The sequence below is a fragment of the Bufo gargarizans genome, chromosome 2 (genome assembly GCF_014858855.1).
Source record: "Bufo gargarizans isolate SCDJY-AF-19 chromosome 2, ASM1485885v1, whole genome shotgun sequence".
NCBI lineage: Eukaryota > Metazoa > Chordata > Amphibia > Anura > Bufonidae > Bufo > Bufo gargarizans.
This window is the reverse complement of record NC_058081.1, coordinates 239,339,168-239,361,859: the sequence shown is the minus strand read 5'-3', so window position 1 is coordinate 239,361,859 and position 22,692 is coordinate 239,339,168. Positions and strand designations below refer to the sequence as shown.

General features: G+C 44.2%; 1 long non-coding RNA gene across 1 annotated transcript in view; it reads right to left on the bottom strand.

The window, feature by feature from the left end:
• The window catches only part of LOC122926650, a 201,261-nt gene extending 184,658 nt beyond the window's left edge, over positions 1 to 16,603 (bottom strand). The window contains exon 1 of the long non-coding RNA XR_006387697.1: positions 16,535 to 16,603. This is a non-coding gene — a long non-coding RNA (uncharacterized LOC122926650). The remainder of the gene's footprint in view (positions 1 to 16,534) is intronic.
• Positions 16,604 to 22,692: the final 6,089 nt, after the last annotated feature.

Sequence of the window (22,692 nt, the reverse complement as noted above, 5' to 3'; positions counted from 1 at the left end):
ACTTTGACATAAAACAAATAGCTTTCCTTGAAATGTCCAATTGAATCTCTACAGACAAGTTCAGCCTTCACAACCTTCTGCCTTTCTTCCTTCTCATAGACCACAGGACACTAGGCCTGAAGTCTATAAGGATAAATGGCAAGAATCTATTGGCTCCTATGCCCCCCTAAGGTATTCAACTGTAGCATCATTCTGAGGATTGTAATTCAGGAGGGAGACTTGTGGCTAATGTGTGTACCTAATGCTCCCAGTGTTCTTTAGATTATTATATGCCCAGCCAGTGGCCATGAGAAGGGCTTTGGGTGGTCCACTAGGCATTTGCTTGTCAGGGATTTTTCTTATGGCTTCTTTCTTCTTTTTTGAGCACCTGCAAAATTACCTTTGATGATGTATTCGCGCGCACCACGTGGTGAGCGCGGTGACGTCAGCGCAGGTCCTGCTGAATGAAGATACAAGATCCTTCTATCCTCATTCAGCAGGACCTGCGCTGATGTCACCGCGCTCACCATGTGGTGAGCGCGATTACGTCATCAAAGGTCCTTTTGCAGGTCCTCAAAGAAGAAGAAAGAAGATGATGCCGGTTGCGCGATCAAGTGAATGTGAGTTATTTTTTTTTTTTTTAACCCCTCAAGCAACATTTTACTAAGCATTCTGTATTAAGAATGCTATTATTTTCCTTTATAACCAAGTTATAATGGAAAATAATACAGTAAATTGACTTTAATCAATTTACTAACATCATTTCCTAGCAACCATGCATGAAAATTGCACTTGCTTACGGATGCTATGCGATTTTCACGCAGCCCCATTCCTTTCTATGGGGCCTGCGTTGCGTGAAAAATGCAGAATATAGAACATGCTGCGATTTTCACGCAACGCACAAGTGATGCGTGAAAATCACCCCTCTTCTGCACAGCCCCATTGAAGTGAATAGGTCCGGATTCAGTGCGGGTGCAATGCATTCACCTCATGCATTTGACCCGCGCGGAATTCTCGCCCCATGTGAAAGGGGCCTTAGGGTACTTGGATCCTGGAATAAGTTCAATAGCACAATCATACGGTCTATGAGGGGAAAGGAACTCAGCATCAGACTTGGAAAACACATCACTGAAGTCACTGATGTTACGGGGGCAGGTTATTCGATTCAGAAGCAATTTCAGCTTGAATAACTGGTAAACAACATGACTCACACTTTCGTCCCCATTTCTCGAATTCACCTGTGGACCAGTTGATAATTGGATTATGAATTTGAAGCTTGGGCATACCTGAAACTACTTCACGGGTAAATTTTTTTATATCAAAAAGGGTCAACTCTCCATATGGCTAACACCCACCATCAAGGGTACCTCAGGCGTACCACAGTACCGCCCACAAAAGGTGTGGAATCATTAGCTATAATGTGTATAGGCTTAGGAAGAGACAAAAAAATAGTTAATCCCAATGACAAGGCAAAATTAGAGTCGATAAAATTAGAGGTGGACCCAGAATCAATGAACGCCTTCCCAGACCCTTTACACATGCCCAAAGAAATAATCACTGGCAACAATACTTTTTATTTTACTGCCTCTTGGAGAACCTTATCCTTCTGATCATCAGGCCTGGATGATCTCTTGGAGGGAGGAATTTTGGGGCAAAGTCATACCCAGTGATCAGATTCTCCGCAGTAGAAACAGGCACCCATTTGACGTCTAAGATCCCTCCTGATTATCCCAAGTTGCATGGGTTCTTCTGGGTTACTTTCCAACTTGACTCTCAAGGGTGAAGAATCCGGTTTGACCACCACCTGTGGAAAAGTCAGAAGTTCTTGGCTTCTTTCCCTAATCCATCGATCTCATCTGACGGCTAGGGTCATAGTCTGTTCTAAAGTGTCAGGGGTGGGATAACAGACCAACATGTCCTTCAGTTCATCGGAGAGTCCATTCCTGAATTGACACCTAAGTGCTGTGTCATTCAAGCCAGAGGAAACGCACCATCTCCGGAATTAGGTGCAGTACTCCTCAACAGGTCTGTCCCCCTGACAATGCTACTTTAACTGGGACTCTGCCACCATCGACCTATCCAGTTCGTCATAGAGTACCCCTAAGGTTCGAAAAAAATGCTGCTTCAACAGTAGTTAGGCAGGGGGAGTCCACGGGGAGGGAGTAGGCCCATTCTTGCGGATCTTCCTGCAGCAAAGAAACGATAATGCCTACCTTTTGCTGTTCGGAACCCGAAGAATGTGGACGTAAACAAAAATAAAGCTTGCAGCATTCTATAAATGTCAGGAAATACTTCTTATCCCCTGAAAAAGAGTCAGGCAGTTTGACATAAGGTTCAAGATTTTGAGCGGAGGAGGCCACTACAGGTGGGGCCTGGTGCAATTCCTGCTGCTGTAGCCTCTCTACCAAATCCTGCACCATTTGGGCGAGACTATGTACCTGTTCATGAGGACTCGCATAGGGTCCATAGTATAGGTAAGGCTTGTGAATCTGTCACGACAGACGGTAGGGATAAGTGCAGCCTTAAACTCCACCCCACCTCTGTCCCTGCCTACTTGCACGGCCTATCCTAACCGGCAGCGTACAACTTGGCAGCAGTCCCTCACTTAGATACAGTTGCAAGAAATAGTATGTGAACCCTTTGGAATGATATGGATTTCTGCACAAATTGGTCATAAAATATGATCTGATCTTCATCTAAGTCACAACAATAGACAATCACAGTCTGCTTAAACTAATAACACACAAAGAATTAAATGTTACCATGTTTTATTGAACACACCATGTAAACATTCACAGTGCAGGTGGAAAAAGTATGTGAACCCTTGGATTTAATAACTGTTGAACCTCCTTTGGCAGCAATAACTTCAACCAAACGTTTCCTGTAGTTGCAGATCAGACTTGCACAACGGTCAGGAGTAATTCTTGACCATTCCGCTTTACAGAACTGTTTCAGTTCAGCAATATTTTTGGGATGTCTGGTGTGAATCGCTTTCTTGAGGTCATGCCACAGCATCTCAATCGGGTTGAGGTCAGGACTCTGACTGGGCCACTCCAGAAGGCGTATATTCTTCTGTTTAAGCCATTCTGTTGTTGATTTACTTCTATGCTTTGGGTCGTTGTCCTGTTGCAATACCCATCTTCTGTTGAGCTTCAGCTGGTGGACAGATGGCCTTAAATTCTCCTGCAAAATGTCTTGATAAACTTGGGAATACATTTTTTCTTCAATACTAGTAATCCGTCCAGGCCCTGACGCAGCAAAGCAGCCCCAAACCATGATGCCCCCACCACCATACTTCACAGTTGGGATGAGGTTTTGATGTTGGTGTGCTGTGCCTCTTTTTCTCCACACATAGTGCTGTGTGTTTCTTCCAAACAACTCGACTTCGGTATTATCTTTGGTATTATCTGTTCACAGAATATTTTGCCAGTACTGCTGTGGAACATCCAGGTGCTCTTGTGCAAACTGTAAACGTGCAGCAATGTTTTTTTTTTTTTAGTGGCTTCCTCTGTGGTATCCTCTCATGAAATCCATTCTTGTTTAGTGTTTTACGTATTGTAGATTCGCTAACAGGGATGTTAGCATATGCCAGAGACTTTTGTATGTCTTTAGCTGACACTCTAGGATTCTTCTTCACCTCATTGAGCAGTCTGCGCTGTGCTCTTGCAGTCATCTTTACAGGATGGCCACTCCTAGGGAGAGTAGCAGCAGTGCTGAACTTTCTCCATTTATAGACGATTTGTCTTACTGTGGACTGATGAACAGCAAGGCTTTTGGGATACTTTTAGAACCCTTTCCAGCTTTATGCAAGTCAACAATTCTTAATCGTAGGTCTTCTGAGAGCTCTTTTGTGCGAGGCATCATTCACATCAGGCAATGCTTCTTGTGAAAAGCAAACCCAGAACTGGTGTGTATTTTTTATAGGGCAGGGCAGACTCCAATTGGCTGACACCTCACTCCAATTAGCTCTTGGAGATGTCATTAGTCTAGGGGTTCACATACTTTTTCCACCTGAATGTTTACATGGTGTGTTCAATAAAAACATGGTAACATTTAATTCTTTGTGTGTTATTAGTTTAAGCAGACTGTGATTGTCTATTGTTGGGACTTAGATGAAGATTAGATCACATTTTGTGACCAATTTGTGCAGAAATACATATCATTCCAAAGGGTTTGCATACTTTTTCTTGCAACTGTATGTGCAGGGGTCTAAGATGATAACAGAAGTACCGTAACAGTCAGACAAGCCAAAGTGAAAGCCAGGAGGTCACGCAGGTACACAAGGAGCAATTCGATAACGAAGTCAAAACACAATCCGGAGTCTGAAGCCAAGAGGTCACGTCAATTCCAGGAAGATCACAAGGTCAAGGTCAAAAACAGGTCCAAAACACACAGAAGGCACATTACGAAAATGCTGGTGAGGGTAGCAAGACCCTACATCAGGGTTTTTATTGGCGGTTAATAATTTTTAACAGTACTTAACCACTTTTTACTTTGCTTTGTAAACGCTAACTATGAGGCAAACATCTAATAAGGGATGCAGTCGTGGTGGTGGTATTGGTGGAGCCACAGCTACACATCCTACTGAACCTACTACCTCAGGTCCCAGTAGCCGCCAGAATCTACAGCGATATTTGGTCAGGCCTAATGCCGTTCTAAGGATGGTAAGGCCTGAGCAAGTACAGGCGCTAGTCAATTGGGTGGCCGACAGTGGATCCAGCACATTCACATTATCTCCCACCCAGTCTTCTGCAGAAAGCACACAGGTGCGCCTGAAACCCATGCCCATCAGTCTGTCACATCACCCCCCTGCATATCGGGGAACCTGTCTGAGCCTCAAGTCATGCAGCTGTCTCTTATGCTGTTTGAAGACTCTGCTGGCAGGGTTTCCCAAGCGCATCCACCTAGCCCTTCCCCAGGGGTGGAAGACATAGAATGCACTGACGCACAACCACTTATGTTTCCTGATGAGGACATGGGAATACCACCTCAGCACGTCTCTGATGATGACGAAACACAGGTGCCAACTGCTGTGTCTTTCTGCAGTGTGCAGACCGAAAAGGAGGTCAGGGAGGAAGACTGGGTGGAAAACGATGCAGGGGACGACGAGGTCCTAGACACCACATGGATTGAAGGTCGTGCCACTGACTTTCAGAGTTCGGAGGAAGAGGCAGTGGTGAGACCGAGCCAATAGCGTAGCAAAAGAGGTAACAGGGTGCAAAAACAGAGCAGCCGTCGCCAAAACAGTTCACCTGCTACTGGCCACTGTCACCAGCGACCGAGCACACCAAAGGCAGCTTCAAGGAGTTCCCTGGCATGGCACTTCTTCACACAATGTGCAACAACAAGACCCGAGTGGTTTGCACGCTGTGCCATCAAAGCCTGAAGCGAGGCATTAACGTTCTGAACCTTAGCACAACCTGCATGACCAGGCATCTACATGCGAGACACGGGCTGCAGTGGAGTAAGCACCTTCAAAACCAAGAAAGGGCTCAGGCCCCTCCTGCTCCCTCTTCTGCTGCTGCCTCGGCCTCTTCCTCCACCTCTGGAGGAATGTTGGCACCTGCCGCTCAGTAAACAGAGAATGTGCCACCAACAACACCACCTCCGTCACCAAGCATCTCCACCATGTCAGACGGAAGCGTTCAGCTCTCCATCTCACAAACCTTTGAGAGAAAGCGTAAATTCCCACCTAGCCACCCTCGATCCCTGACCCTGAATGCCAGCATTTCTAAACTACTGGCCTTTGAAATGCTGTCATACAGTCTGGTGGAAATGGACAGCTTCAAACAGCTCATGTCGCTTGCTGTCCCACAGTCGTTCCCAGCCGCCACTACTTCTCCAGGAGAGCCGTGCCCTCCCTGCACAACCAAGTATCGGATAAAATCAAGTGTGCACTGCGCAATGCCATCTGTGGCAAGGTCCTTCCGCCGCCAAGGATCGCAGGGAATCATTCTTTGCCTCCTGTTGCCTCCTCCTCCTACTCGGCTTTCTCCTCCTCTTCTACCACCTCCTCATCCGGTCAGTGACAGACCTTCACCACCAACTTCAGCACAGCCAGGGGTAAATGTCAGCAGGCCGTTCCGAAACTGATGTGTTTAGGGGACAGGCCCCACACTGCGCAGGAGTTGTGGCGCGGTATAGAACAACAGACCGACGAGTGGTTGCTGCCAGTGAGCCTCAAGCCCGACCTGGTGGTGTGCGATAATGGGCGAAATCTCGTTGCAGCTCTGGGACTAGCCGGTTTGACACACATTCCTTGCCTGGCTCATGTGCTGAATTTGGTGGTGCAAACTGCTAATATCTAGTGATGCCATTTGGTTTAAGCAATGCCCCAGCGATTTTCCAGAATTTTGTCAATTATATTTTCAGGCAATTTATTGGAAAACTCTTGATTGTTTATTTAGACGATATTTAGATTTATTCATCTGATTGGGATTCTCATGTTAGCCACACTAGACAGGTACTAGAGGTTCTTTGAGAAAACCAACTATTTGCTAAAGGTGAAAAATTTATATTTGGGGTACAGGAAATTTTGTTTTTGGGTATGTTCTCACTCCCCAATCCTTTAAGAGGGATCCAGGGAAGGTGCAGGCGATTCTGGAATAGGTGAGGCCCTCTTCTCTAAAAGCGCTACAATTTTTTTGGGGGTTTTCCAATTACTACCGGAAATTTATAAAAAATTATTCAGTTGTCGTTAAGCCTCTCACTGACCTAACTAGAAAGGTAGAGGATTTAGTGAATTGGTCTCCCGAAGCCACTAATGCTTTTGAAACACTTCACTGTTTACAAAAAAGGGGGACGGAACCTTACCTGGGTAAAGGTATTTGTATACACATATATATTAATGCCAAGAATGGCCTAGACCTATCTTGACCCAGGTATAAAGTGTGTATTAAATCTTCACTTTTAATTTGACATAATGATAAAACAGCTGTGAGCCATAACAAACAATTAAAACACTTTGTTTCCACCCCAAAGAGTTGATGACTTAGTTGCTGCCAGGGTGAGGGAGATGTGCGCTATCTCCTATTTACCACAACTATATCTGCAGAGTTTGAACATAGGGGAGCAATGTGTGGATAGACTAATGCAAGCAAACTACCTGTAGTTGCCCGCAAAAACTGATCAAATGGAATAGGTGACTGTGCTCCTACACACGAACGTTCACAGCACAGCACACTTGTCTGACACTACGTCAGTAGCTGTCAAGACGCATTCACACTCTGCACAAACGCTGCTAAGCGCTCCACCTAGCAAAAAAAAAAAATGTGAAGGTTTTTCCAGGCAGGCTAGATGGGCATTGTTCTTTACACGTTTTAATCTCTGTATTACTTTCAGGCCAGTAAGTAAAAATATTAAAGCTGTCCTGAAGTTTCTGTGCTTTCCAACCTCCTGACACTCCACCTGAATCTTTATTGCCAGCAGGAGTCATTGTGGCTTCGGTCTCCGCTGATTTGACGACTGAAATTTCTAAGGAACACTTGGCTCCGGTACAATCTCCTAGTGATAAATTATTTGTCGTTTACATCTCCGACTGTTGGGTAAGTGCCACAACTTTGTTTTTAGTGGCCATCCGGGTATTAAGGCCTCCTTTGTTGCGAGATATCCACTCATGTGTTTCCGCATGTGAGGTTTGTGCTAGGTCAAAGACTCTTGGTTCCGTCCTGTGGGTGAGTTACGACCACTGCCCATCCCGAATAGACCGCGGTCCCATATTTCTATAGATTTCATCACCAACTTACCGGTTTCTGAGGGTAAGTCAGTTGTGTGGGTGGTGATGGATAGATTTAGTGAAATGGTACACTTCATCCCTCTGTCAAAATTGCCTAATGCCAAGACTCTGGCTTTCCTGTTTGTTGATAATGTTATACTTTTACACGGAATCCCAGAGAATGTGGTTTCGGATAGAGGTATCCAATTTATTTCAAGGTTTTGGAGGGCTTTTTGTCGTAAATGTAACATCTTTGTCTTTTTCTTCGGCCTTTCATCCGGAAACCAATGGTCAAACTGAACGTTTGAACCAGTCCAGTCTATAGAGCAGTATTTAAGGTGCTATGTCTCCGATAACCAACAGCTGTGGGTGAAACATCTGCCTCTGGCTGAACTCGCCATTAACAACCAGGTGAATTCATCTACTGGTATGTCTCCATTTTACTGTAATCTTGGTTTTCCGCGATTTAGTTCATTTTTGCCGTCCTCTTTGCAAATTCTAGAGGCTGATGTAATGGCTAGAGAACTGTCTGGGTCCAGTCGAATCTGAGAAAAGCCCAGGAGATTCAGAAAAGTAACAGATAAAAGCGCTCTCGAGAAGTAGATTTTGGGTTGGGTGATAAAGTGTGGTTGTCCACCAAGAATTTGTCTTTCAAGGTACCTTCGAATAAGTTTACACTATGGTTCATTGGGCCTTATGAGATTGTGGGCATTATTAATCCTGTATCTTTTAAGTTAAGATTACCCGACTCCTTTTGTGTCACCTGTATCCCCTTCACAAGAAGCTCTACCACCAGTGGAGGTGGCCAGTCAACCAGAAATCAAGATCTCTAGGATTATTGATGTGAGAAAGGTCCGGAACTCTCTGCAATATTTGGACAATTGGACGGGCTTTGTCCTGAGGAGAGGTCTTGGCTGCCGGGTAGTAACATGCATGCTGCGAGGCTGGTGAGAAAGTTCCATCTTACTCACCCGGAAAAACGCGCTCCAGTACTTATGGGCCCGGTGGCCCCTCGTGGAGGGGGGGTACTGTAACGGGAAGCCGGGGACGTGCTTCCTATTGCGGCGGCGCCGGCATCCCGCATCTGTGCAGGAGCGAGGACAATGTGGGAAAAAAAAGTCCGGTGAACACAATGATAAGAAAAAGGATTGCGCTGCAGGAGAAGATTCTTTTAAATTTTCCTTTTTTCTTCTTACATTCGAAAAAATCTTCAGTTAGATGGACCACATTCAATCAGTAATTCTCAACAGTGGCATGGAAACCTGAAATGCAGTAACAAAACGCACTATGGTGTAGTATGTTCTGAACACCTGTCGCGTCGGGTGCATGCAATATACTCACAAAATTCCACTCGTAACGCGCATAGAAAGAGACCTCATGTGCATCTTCAATCAAGGAGCTCTAGCTGTGGAGCAGGCATGAACCAGGATCCGTCGATTCAGTGGATCTTAATCTGAACCACGATCCCACCAGCAGAGTGTCACTTTGAGATATCACCCGTCTCACACTTCCATGGAACTCGGAAAGGAAGGAAGGCGCAGGAATAGTGAAGTACGTACCAATAGTTGCGGATAAAAATGGTTTAATATACTCACAAAATTACAGGAATAAAATCGTATTGAGAACAATTTATGTTGCCCGACCCGGGTTTCACCATAATGCTTCGTCTGGGGCGTTAACAACTAGAGCTCCTTGATTGAAGATTTTTTCGAATGTAAGAAGAAAAAAGGAACATTTAAAAGAATCTTCTCCTGCAGCGCAATCCTTTTTCTTACCAATAGTAGGCATGGCTGTGATGGCCTTTTGGGGCAAGTAGTATGACGCTTGTTGACTGTCTGCTGTGCAGCCTTTCAAAAAGCGCCAAGAAAGCGCCGAACACCGAACACAAATTTTTATGTAAATGTTCGGGTCCGGGTGCCGAAAAACCTAAAGTTCAGTACGCTCAACTCTAAGTATTATCTGCCCAGAACAAGAATATCGGAAAAATAATATTGGCCTTCCCACCTAATATCGTGCCACTGCCATAACTCAGGTAGCAACGGGAGTAACTTAAAGCGTCTGTAACGTCTGATTTTGACAGCCATGCACCTTTACCTAAAGGAGAATCATCCGAATGGCCTTGTCAACAGAATAACACTTCATAGAGAACTCCTCTGATGGTATCAAGGAGTACAGACTAGGGATAGACCAAGAACATTGGGCTGACAAATCGTATGACAGTCCCCTTTATTTTATTTATTCATATATTTTTTTTTTGGGGTTACTACCCCGACAGGGCTCACTCTCCTACAGTCAAAAGGAAGCTGATTCAATGGTCCTAGCAGATATTCCTTATCTAACTTTGTCTGAATCAGCTCTGAAACTGACCTTGGGTTTTTGAGGCCGACTGAAGGTACCTACAGTCATCATATGACTGAGGTAACAAGACCAAACTCGTGTGGAAACCATTTGCTACACCGTCCAGTACATCCTTAACCCCGCCGGACTCAGGATGGTCCCTCAAATGAGTGTCAAGAACAGTGTCTATCATGCTTAGTCATGCTGTGTGGTTGTACTTTCGTTGATAAGCGACACGGGGATGGGCCCTAAAATGTATGGAACACAAGTGTAACAACCTGCACTGACTATAGTGACATGCTGTATGATTAAACTTTATTACAAACTCGTGATCTACCGGGATACTTAATCGGCCGGCCTGATTTATCAACCCCTGAACTGACCCTGCTATTGCTAGGTGATGGACCTGGAACATTCCTAATCTGTGTCGCTTCTTGGCAGTAAATTAAGAGTGGAACACCATTTAGCTGTATGCGAGAAAGAATTACACATAGTACCATAGTACAAGCCGGGCCTTAAGACCCGCGAAGTGGCAACAAAACAATTCTGTGTTGATATAAGATCAACCAGTAACGTGCCGGAACTGAGAGAGAACAGCTGCTGCTTTAGCTGAACCGAACAGTAGTAGTCATAAAAAGATGTACCCCCGTATTAATGACCTGAATTCACCACCTTATATAAATATCGGACCAACTCTACCCTCCTATGTGACTGACTAAACAGATAACATCGCAAAATAGACTAAATGCTAGAACGAACACAGAACATTTAACTTCCTATTAAGTCTTACGTTTTGGGATTTGAGAATAATGGAACTTCCCCACGGGCTATGATCTTATTGTCAGGGACCTCATACACTGCTGCAAGTAGTGAAGCTAAATTACCATCCTTTCCCCTTAAGACGTCCTGACGAATGTTAGCTGGAATAAAATGAGACAGTGTTATGTTGGGAACAATTAACCGACCCACCAGCCACCTAGCTTGTGATGTTGAGGCTACTTGAAGTCTCTGTACCACTAAGCTAGACGAAACATCCCTATTCTCCACCGTCTCCAGCCTAGCCTAGATGTCTGAACTGGACGTGGCCATTGAGTTCTACACTGCATGAAGTTGGGTATGAGATGTCTGTATAGTGTTCATGGACATCATCTCCTGACTGGGACCTGTAACCTCTAAGCAGAGGAGGCGGAAAAGTTCTGCTTCCTAGCTGTTGCTGGAGAAGGTATCCCCCTCTTCAACAACTCCGCCTTCAACTTAGGAATAGTCCAAGGCCTCATTGAAGGAACAGCACCCTGTTCAGATTGGAGATCAACACTGCTATGTAACGAAGATATTCCCTCGATGTCGGAGGCGTATGACATTAGGTAACTAAAACAAAATTAATGACATTAAATGAGAAATGACCGACCTTAACCAGAGCCTACTCGTGACCTCTTTAATGAACCCGTGCTACCTAATGCCTGTAACGTGAGCAAACGCAACGCTGGGAAACATATGGTAGAGCACCACACAGAAGGCCCTGCACCAAGGAGGGCAAGACTCCCCCCGAGCACAGACATCGCTGCACAATAGCGGGACCGTCACCGCCCGCATGTTCTGACCAGCGCTGGCGTTATGACTGTGCTTGTAGGCACCACAGAGAAGGCCCTGCACCAGGGAGAGCCAGACTCCCCACGAGCACAGGCACCGCTGCACCATAGCGGGACCGTCACCGCCAGCCCACATGTTCCAACCAGCGCTGGCGTTATGAGTGTCGTTCCCCCTCCCCAGCAACCCCGATCCTACTACCAGTCTGTCGATGTTGCTGGAACCGGCAAAGCGCTCCCCTTGCGTCGCACTTGAAGCACCGCTGCTGCCTGATGTCACGAGTTCTGACCGAGACTGCCGACACTCAGACCCGGAAGTGAAAAGTCAGCGGGCTGACGACTCGTAGGGCCAGAGGACAGCCCTAAATAGCGGCGTTCACCAGCCTCCCTTGCCACAAATCTGGCAAATAAATTTGCCTAACACTTATAACCATGTTATAATGGAAAATAATACAGTAAGTTGACTTTAAAGAGGACCTTTCACTAGAATAAAACATCTAAACTATACAGACATGGAGAGCGGCGCCCAGGGATCTCCCTGCACTTAGTGTTATACCTGGGCGCCACTCCGTTCTCCCAGGTATAGCCTCCGGTATCTTCATATGTTAGGCACCACCCAGGGGAACCTGCCGGCGTCTCATTCTCCCATGCTGTAGCGCTGCGATTGGCCAGCGCTACAGTGTGAGTCAGTACTTTTGTGGCCCTATTAGCTAGCGTTTGGTGTCCCTAACAATCTGTTCCTGCTCCACACAGCAACACTGGCAAAAGACTGAATGCAAAATGGTGGCCAGATCAGGTTTATTTATAAGGTAAGGGGTATGTTCATGTGCTGAAACGTCTCGATTGGCTGTCCTGTACCACCTGATGGCTGTGTCATGGGTCAAAGTTCTTCACAATGTAAAAGGATATGGTGAACCGAGAACGAGCAAAGTTTGCGGCGAAAAGACCGCCGGGCGAACCGCAAGGCCCGGTTTGACCACAACCTGTGGAAAAGTCAGAATTTCTCGCTGTCTTTCCCTAATACGTCGATCTACTCTGACAGCTAGGGTCATAGTCTGTTCTAAAGTGTCAGTGTCACAGCCTTTGCTGTGTGCGTCGTGACACTTTTGCCATGCTTGCCCTAGGCAACGTGTTGTGGTTATAGCATGCAGGGGCAGTGTCTCTTTGTGATTCTTTCTCATCAACATGCGGTTTAACAAAAGGACAAGCAAAAATAAAATGACCCTTTTTTCCCCAGTAGTAACATAGTTTATGCAACCTCCTAAAGTTCCTACTACCAGAACGGATATATACCTGACCCAACTGCCTGGGTTCCTCCCCTACCCCAGAGTTACATGTCATATCACCCTGGGGAGCAGGTAAGACGAAACCACTCACAGAAGGGATCCCTTGCGCAGAGGGAACCTTACACCTCTCTCTAATACGTCTATCTAACCGTACTGCCAAAGACATAGCATTCTCCAATGTATCCGGGTACTCATGAAAAACTAGGGCATCTTTCAATCTCTCTGATAACCCCTGACAAAACCGACTACGTAACGCGGGGTCATTCCACTCTGACTCAGTAGCCCATCCCCCCAGGGCATGACAGTACCACTAAGGCCTGAAAAAATGCTTTAACAATAGTTAGGCAGGGGGAGTCCACGGGGAGGGAGTAGGCCCATTCTTGCAGAACTCCCTGCAGCAAAGAGATGATAATGCCTACCCTTTGCTGTTTGGAACCCGAAGAATGTGGACGTAAACAAAAATAAAGCTTGCAGCATTCTATAATTGTCAGGAAATACTTCTTATCCCCTGAAAAATGGTCAGGCAGTTTGACATGAGGTTCAAGATTTGGAGCGGAGGAGGCCACTACAGGTGGGGCCTGGTGCAATTCCTGCTGCTGTAGCCTCTCTACCAAATCTTGCACCATTTGGGCGAGACTATGTACCTGGTCCGTGAGGAATCGCATAGGGTCCATGGTATAGGTAAGGCTTGTGAATCTGTCACGACAGACGGTAGGGATAAGTGCAGCTCTAAACTCCACCCCACCTAAACTCCACCCCACCTAAACTCCACCCCACTCCTAACCGATGGCGTACAACTTGGCAGCAGTTCCTCTCTTAGATATGTGCAGGGGCCTAAGAAAATAACAGAAGTACTGTAACAGAGTCAGACAAGCCAAAGTCAAAGCCAGGAGGTCACGCAGGTACACAGGGAGCAATCCGATAACGAAGTCAAAACACAATCCGTAGTCTGAAGCAAAGAGGTCACGTCCATTCCAGGGAAGTCACAAGGTCGAGGTCAAAAACACACAGAAGGCACAATACGAAAATGCTTGTGAGGGTAGCAAGACCATTCACAGGCAACCTGTGGCCAGCAGGCTGCCTGTTTAAATAGCAGGACAAGTGGGTCACATGATGTGGCCAGCGTCACGTGACCCAAGTCCAGCCCAAATCATCTGAGCGACGATAAATTGTGATCGACTCTCAGTACCTCTTTCAGCTAGGAGGATGCCGGCGCGCTCAGGAGGCCTGCGCGGCCTGGTACTCCCCGCCCCCTGGTCCCCATGAAGACCAGGCCACAGGCCGCATCCTCGGTCCTGCACAGATGCCGGATGCCGGCGCCGCCGCAAGAAGGAAGCGCGTCGACGGCTCCTTGTTACAACAAGATCCCATATTCTGAAGATTGCATATTGAAGTCCCCTAAGGGGATTTAAAAAGGTTAAAAAACTTTTCAAAAATATTTTAAAAATTCAAAAATTGACACACCTGTTCCCCATAATAAAAATAAATAAACAAGAATAAATAAAGATATTCTGCACCGCTGTGTCCCAAAATGGCTATAATATTAAAATATAAATGTATTTATCCCATACAGTGAATGCTATAATGGGGGAAAAAAAATCAAAATAGCCAAAGTATTAATACAAAAAAAGCTAAATGTGGTATTGCTCTAATCACACTTTTTTTTCCTTAATTGCCCCCAATTTTAATTATTTTTTCTAGTTACCCACTACATTGTATGCAGTACTAAATGGTGCCATTAGAAAGTGCAACTTGTCCTGCAGTAACAATCTCTCATGCAGCTATGTGAAAGGAAAAATTAGGATATAACTCCGGAAAGGCAGGGAATGTAATGTAACAATTGAAAATTGCCTGGTAATGAAGCAGTTAGAGACTCTCTATAGAAAGCCAGGGACCCAAAAAAATGTGTATGGCATTAAAAAACAATACAGAACAGACACATTAGTGAAAAATGTATCACATAGGCAAAGACATGAAAGTGCATACCCATAATTACCAATTAGGTTGTTATTTCCAGTGTTGCAGCCTAATGTCTACAGGCATAGAAATCACATAAAAATAAACATCACTAAATATAATGTCAGCCACTAAAATATGTAAGTAAATTAGAGCTTCTACTTTAATTTCCCATACATCACATGTCTATAAATGATTCTGGACACGTGTGAAATAAAGAAACAATTATAGAGGCACACATTTTCCTGGATACTGTGTCACTGATCACACTGAAGAACACTATAGCCAGCTTTACCCCAGCCCCACATTGCTAACGCTGAAACATCAAACAATGTATCCTACAGACCACTAGATGGCATAATAATGTCTGTAATGGTTTGTATATGGCGCAATTATGTCTCCTTGTCATAACATCTGCAGAAGTGCAGAGCGTTGCAAATTTGTATGATAATTACAAATAAAATCTAAACTGTAAAGGACAAATAAGATCATTTATATGACATATTTAATAAAAAAAAAAGATCTTTTTACTAGTGTATAGAATAGATATCACTAACAATAGCTTTTTTTCCTTGTACCAGGAAAAGGAAGGGGAAACAAAAAAGCTTTTCCTCTCTTATTAGTTGCAGCTGCACAAGTTGGATAGAAAACATACTTATCTGAAACTATAGTTACTAACTTTTGTAAATCCAAATATATTTAATATGTTTTTATAAACTAAAACTATTCCTTGGCACTGTAAGTATGACCAGAAAACCCCAATTGAATAGAGCTGAGCTGTGATACCAAAGTTATGACTTTGCAAAGGCTGAAGTTTAGTCACACTTTTTCAAGGTCAGAGATCATGAAATATGGGAACATTGGTGTAGGATGATGTCATTCAGAAAATAGGTCAGGTCAAAATATTAAAATGATGTTCCCATCTGGGTATTTAGTTCATAGCCACAGAATATGCCATAAATGTTTGATAGATGCGGGTCCTACCTCTGACACCCACAGAAATCTCAAGAACATAGCCCTGTCTCATGCCGGTGGGAATGGAAAGGTAGCCAGGCATGTGTGTCTCTCTCCATTCACTGACGTAAATGGAGAGACGCATATGTGGGATCCACACCTTCTGGACATTTATGACAACTACTGGGAATATCCTGTAAAGAATAAGTATTTGTGGATAGCTCACCACCTTTCTCAGTGTGTTAGAGGTGCTCTAGTCAAAGACTGATCACCCAATCAGTCCGAATAAAGTGGAAAAGTGTGAAAAAGCGACTGGCACTCGCTATGTGGGTCACAACATCGGCAATTTATTAACATAAAATAATAAAAATTACAGAAATATAATTATATCAATATAATTAAAAACTCTGTAGAGTGATTTAATAAAAGATATAAAAAAATATAAAAAAAACAATAGGGCCAGCAACAGCTGATCTGTTAGTCTTATATAAACAATATGGCCTGTCCTGGTGGCTAAATCCAGTTTCAATATCCGCTCAAGATGTTTGCGGATCCAAGACACTGTCCCTTTAAATCAAGGCAATGTATATCCGGATAGTATTTTCGATCCTAGAGTTCAGATCGCAATGTCCGCAAAGTCCACAAACTGTGGTGTCAGATTTCTCTTTCACCGTCGTTAACTACTATTCAGTGGTCAAATGCTGTGGAGAGATGTCGCTTACCGGTATCCCCGAATGTCCGGCACTCTCGTTCCCCAGCTTTCCACACCACGCTGCTGCACTTGCTTCCGGCGTCCTCGCTCTCTGTTGTGAGTCACGTGTTGTTCCAGAGATATCAAAATTATATTTGGAAGTATGATGCCAGTCGGTCTCAACGCAGAATTAGAGATCTTTGGCTTTCTATGAGTTTTGGCGGTGCGCCTCTCATCCAATGGGGGATCACATGTCTGGCCGTTTATCGGCGCTGTGACCCCCCTTGGTGATAGGCCCACTTCCCCATAGCTACCTATACAATACTAGACTATATCTACTCATATTACATCAGACTAGTCTGCAATGATGAATTTTTAAAATCGAGATTATGTGATTTCAATGATGTCTCTGTTATTTATTTCATTTTAGCTCTATAAATAAGTCATCTATATTGATATAGACCTTAGAAGTGAACAGTAATTTCCTCTTAAATATTATATGTTGATTTTATAAAGGGTGTCTACAGCTTCTATATATTTTATATATATTTTTATATTTATTATTGAAAAGCAACTTGGCAGTAACTTGTCCTTCATTGTTTACATTGATTATAACATCATGATGAAAATACAGAAAAACCGCATGTGTGACATAAAAAACGCATGCAAAACGCAAGAATACCGCAATGTGTATAATACATACTCCAGTCCAGAGTTTGCAATGGACCTACGGCGATATAAAAGGATGTGATGTAGAACAGGGATTTAGCCACTGAGGAAGGGGAGTGAAGTCCCCGAAACGCGTCTGGCGTAAAATCCCTGTCCTGACTACTATTCCGGATATGATTAAGATCATCTAATTCATTTTTTAAATTTGGAGCGCTCCATTTTTTTCTCCTCCCGCTGCGAGTACAATCGCATTGAAACACCGGAACAGAATTACCAAGTCCCGCGATATCTCTGGAACAACACGTAACTCACAACAGAGAGCGAGGACGCCGGAAGCAAGTGCAGCAGCGTGGTGTGGAAAGCTGGGGAACGAGAGTGCCGGACATTCGGGGATACCGGTAAGCGACATCTCTCCACAGCATTTGACCACTGAATACTAGTTAACGACAGTGAAAGAGAAATCTGACACCACAGTTTGTGGACTTTGCGGACATTGCGATCTGAACTCTAGGATCGAAAATACTATCCGGATATACATTGCCTTGATTTAAAGGGACAGTGTCTTGAATCCGCAAACATCTTGAGCGGATATTGAAACTGGATTTAGCCACCAGGACAGGCCATATTGTTTATATAAGACTAACAGATCAGCTGTTGCTGGCCCTATTGTTTTTTTTATATTTTTTTATATCTTTTATGAAATGACTCTTGGATATAGAGAGTTTTTAATTATATTGATATAATTATATTTCTGTAATTTTTATCATTTTATGTTAATAAATTGCCGATGTTGTGACCCACATAGCGAGTGCCAGTCGCTTTTTCACACAATATCCTGTAAATGTCAAATGGGAATAACACTTAATAATAAAATAATCATTTTTTTTAGGATGGTTCTACACACAATTAGGAATGCTTTACAAAGTGTTTGTTGCATTTTATAGACATAACATTATATCCAGATTTTACTACGAGTATATTGTGAAATATGAAAATATCTATGCATACAGGGGCACATTTATTAAGACCGGCGTTTTAGATATTGGTCTTAATAAAGCCCTGCGCTGGCGGTGGATTCGCTGAAGTTATGTAACGTCATTGGGCTCTTGATAACTTCAGTGGATCCTCTGCCAGTTCTAAATGTAAGACAGCTTCCGAGCTGTCTTACTTGTAGACCTTTTTCTACACCTAAAACAGGTGTAGAAAATGGTAAATGAGATGGGCCTGTCAGACCATCCCCTTCTCCGCCCATGCCATGCCCCAAAATTTTAGATCTGGCGTGAGCAGGGAGAAGTATGCGCCTGAAATACACCTAATTTAGGCATATTTCAGATCAATAAATGCAATAAATGACCTCCACAGTGTTTTGGTTTGAGTCATTTTAGCAGCATCGTTGGGGTCAGAGATCAAAACACAATATACTGAAGGTATCATGTTTTTTCTGACACTTTTCTTCTATAGGCTTTTCTAAAGAATTTGAAAAACACAGTAAAATGATTGTTGATTATGCTTCATCATTAAGGAAAAAGCAAAGGGTACACTTTTCCTGAGTAGGGACATCTTATGAGCTTCATACCCATGCTGCTGCGCAGCTTAGAGGGGTCAGTAATTACAAAACTAAAACTCCATAATCACTGACATGCTGATACCAAGAAGTTGCTGCTGGTTCTCTACAACCTTAACCCATTAGTGACCACCAATAAACCTTTTAACAGCAGTCACTAAGAGGCCTTGGGTTAGGCCGCTAGCTTTTTACTGCAGCCCAGTCTAAACGCTGCACGCTTTACTGTAAGGCCTCATGCACACAACAGTTAATTTTCACGGTCCACAAAAACGGGGTCCGTAGGTCCGTGATCCGTGACCGTTTTTTCGTCCGTGGGTCTTCCTTGATTTTTGGAGGATCCACGGACATGAAAAAAAAGTAGTTTTTGTGTCCGCCTGGCCGTGCGGAGCCAAACGGATCCGTCCTGAATTACAATGCAAGTCAATGGGGATGGATCCGTTTGACATTGACACAATATGGTGCAATTGCAAACGGATCCGTCCCCATTGACTTTCAATGTAAAGTCAGGAGTCCCTTTACTTTCACACTTGCGTTCATATAATGCAGACGGTGGCTCCGTTCAGAGCGGATCCGTCTGCATTATATTGTTAAAACATTTCTAAGTGTGAAAGTAGCCTCTGTGCCACCTCTGTGTTAGAATACACTGTCGGATCTGAGTTTCACGATGTAGCTCATATCCGACAGTATATTCTAGCATAGAGGTGTTCCCATGGTGATAAGGACGCTTCAAGTTATGTTCGGGTGTCCGCCTGGCCGTGCGGAGGCAAGCGGATCCGTCCAGACTTTACATTGAAAGTCAATGGGGGACGGATCCGTTTGAAAATTGAGCCACAGTGTGTCATCTTCAAACGGATCCGTCCCCATTGACTTACATTCCGCGAAAAGGGTCCGCGAAAAAAAACGGAAAACTGCACAATGGCCACGGATGCACACATCGGTCGTGTGCATGAGGCCAAAACCACATTGTCATAGTCCACTTGTGGGACTAATTAATGGTTACATATAGTTCAACTGCAAAAAAGGGGGACAGTCAGCACATCCCAATGTGCAGGTACGCGCTGCCATGGCTAGAAACAAAGAAAAAAAGACAACGCAACAGCACTCTGCAAACACAAATAAAGTACAATAATGCTATGCTTATTTTGTAAATTTGAGATTCTTGGCAAATACATTTTGTACAAAATTATTCGGGCCCGTCTGCCAAACGTCAAATCGATCTCTATAAGACGGGAACCTAACACTAAATACTACCTGTTATGTGTCATAATGGCCACTATAAAATTCAGGAAGTGTTGTTTCCACATGCATGCTGGGTCCACTCTGCTTTTTACCATTTTTGGTGCCATAATGGCCTCCATTAAATCCAGGGATGCAGGTACCAACATGCATGCTGAGCCCACTATATACTTCTCCTAATAAACTACTTGCAATAAATACAATGAGAGCAGGCTACGACTTTATATTTACTCTAATTAAAATCAGCCTATGGGGCAGACAGGCTAGTCAGGAGTGCAAGACCAACAGGAGTCAGCAACACCTCCAGCTCTAGTACAACTTCAAAAAAAGGGGATCAGTCAGCACATCCCAATATGCAGGTGCACGCTGCCATGGCTAGAAACATAAAGAAAAAAACCAAATACTACCTGTTATGTGCCATAATGGCCACCATAAAATTCAGGGAGTGCAGGTTCTACATGCATGCTTGGTCCACTCTGCTTTTTACCATTTGCCAAGAATCTCAAATTGGCAAAATAAGCATGGACCTAACCGTGTGGGGAGGGTGGCAGCAGCAGCAGTAACCGTGGCAACAGTGTCCCCATGACAGAGTGGGGAGGGTGGCAGCAGTAACAGTGACAATAGTGGCCCCATGAAAGAGTGGGGGGGGGGGCGGCAGTAGGGACAGTGACAATAGTGGCCCCATGACAGAGAGGAGAGGGAGGCAGCAATGGTAGTAAGGCTGTGTTCTCATCACAGTTAATTTTTCTGTTCTACTGATCTGTCAGAAAAACTGAAAACTAAAAAAAGATCCTTTATTTTGAGCATCCATAAAGCCTCTTTCAGATGATCAGTATTTGCTCAGTATCTTGCATCAAAATTTGATCAGTAATTGTAAGCCAAAAACAGCAGTTTGTCCAAAATAGAGATGAAATGTAACAGACATATTTATATTTCCTCTGTGTTTTGGACCCACTCCTGCTTTTGGGTTACAAATACTGATAAAATATTGAGGCAAAATACTGACCGTGTGAAAGAGGCCTTATGCTCAATTTTAATGCGTTTCGGCCATTTATGTCTGAAATAAGTGATCAATATAATAGGCACAACACTAGTGTTGATCGAGCACCAAAGTGCTCGGGTGCTCTGGCCGAACACATCGGGATGCTCGGGTGCTCAACCGAGCACCCAAGTATAATGGAAGTCAATGGGAGAACCCAAGCATTAAACCAGGCTCCCCCCCTCTCTGAAGAGGGGAGGGTGCCTGGTTCATTAGAAAAGGTCAGGAACTGATGGAAACACCACCTAAATGGTTCTGGAACAACATGGGGAGGATGTCTAGATGCATTTTGGACTCCCAGGTCACTGCTGGGAACGATGTTGTCCAAGTAGTACGCTACTTTTACAAACTGACAATAATATGCACAAAGCCAAAGAAAATCGATTTTAGAGGAAAATTGTTAGGAAACATTCTTTCCTGTATATTTACTTGTATATAAAGTGCAAGGTTTGCCAAAAATTACAAGCAAGAGGCATTCCGACACAACCTGTATATCACATAAAGGAAGGTCTCATTCACATTGTGGTACAATAGTTCTTGTAGTTGGACTCCTACACTCATAAAGCCTATGCACTAAGTGAAAGGGCTGACACTAAAAGGAACCGGCACTCCAATACACCCTTTGTTACACATAAAGGAGGGCATCATACACAGCCTTGAAAAATTATGATTGATGGCCTGCTGGTGACCCTCTAAAACATTTGGAGCAAGGGACTGCTGAGCTAACCCTCTAAAATATTATGGGTGAGGGTCTGCTACTGAGCTGACCATCGAAAAAATTATGGTTGAGGGCCTGCTGCTGAGCTGACCCTCTACAAAATTATATGCCAGGGCCTGCTGGTGAGCTGACCCTGTAAAAGATTGTAGGTGAAAGCCTGCTGGTGAGCTGACCCTCTAAAAGGTTGTAGGTGAGGGCCTGCAGGTGAGCTGACCCTATAAAACATTATATGCAAGGGCTTGCAGGTGAGCTAACACTGTAAAATATTGTAGGTGAGGACATGCTGGTGAGCTGACCCTGTAAAACATTATATTCGAGGGCCTGCTGGTGAGCTGACCCTGTAAAAGATTTTAGGTGCGGGCCTGCTGGTAAGCTGACCCTGTAAAAGATTGTAGGGGAGCGCCTGCTGGTAAGCTGACCCTGTAAAAAATTATATGCAAGAGCCTGCTGGTGAGCTGACCCTGTAAAACATATGTGAGGGCCTGCAGCTGAGCTGACCCTGTAAAACATTATATGCGAAGGGCATATATGCGAGGGCATTATATGCGATGAATAAGCATGTTGATATGATGAAAGAGGAGGAGGAGGATGGGAATAGGAAGATTCAACCATATACCCTTGTTTGTGCTGGAAGGGGTGCATGGGAATACAGTGAATTCAGTACATTATTAACAACACATTTAAAGTGCCTTTATGTTCATCAGCTTTCCTCCTGTAGAGTCGAGAAGTCATGGTCAATCCAGGCCTTGTTCATTTTTATAAGAGTCAACCTGTCAGCATTTTCAGTTGACAGGCGGATACGCTAATCTGTTATAATGCCACCAGCAGAACTAAATACCCACTCAGACAAAACGCTGGAGGCAGGGCAGGACAGCACCTCCAAAGCATAGAGCGCCAGTTCGTGCCACGTGTCCAGCTTGGACACCCAGTAGTTGTAAGGCACTGAGGGATCAATGAGGACGC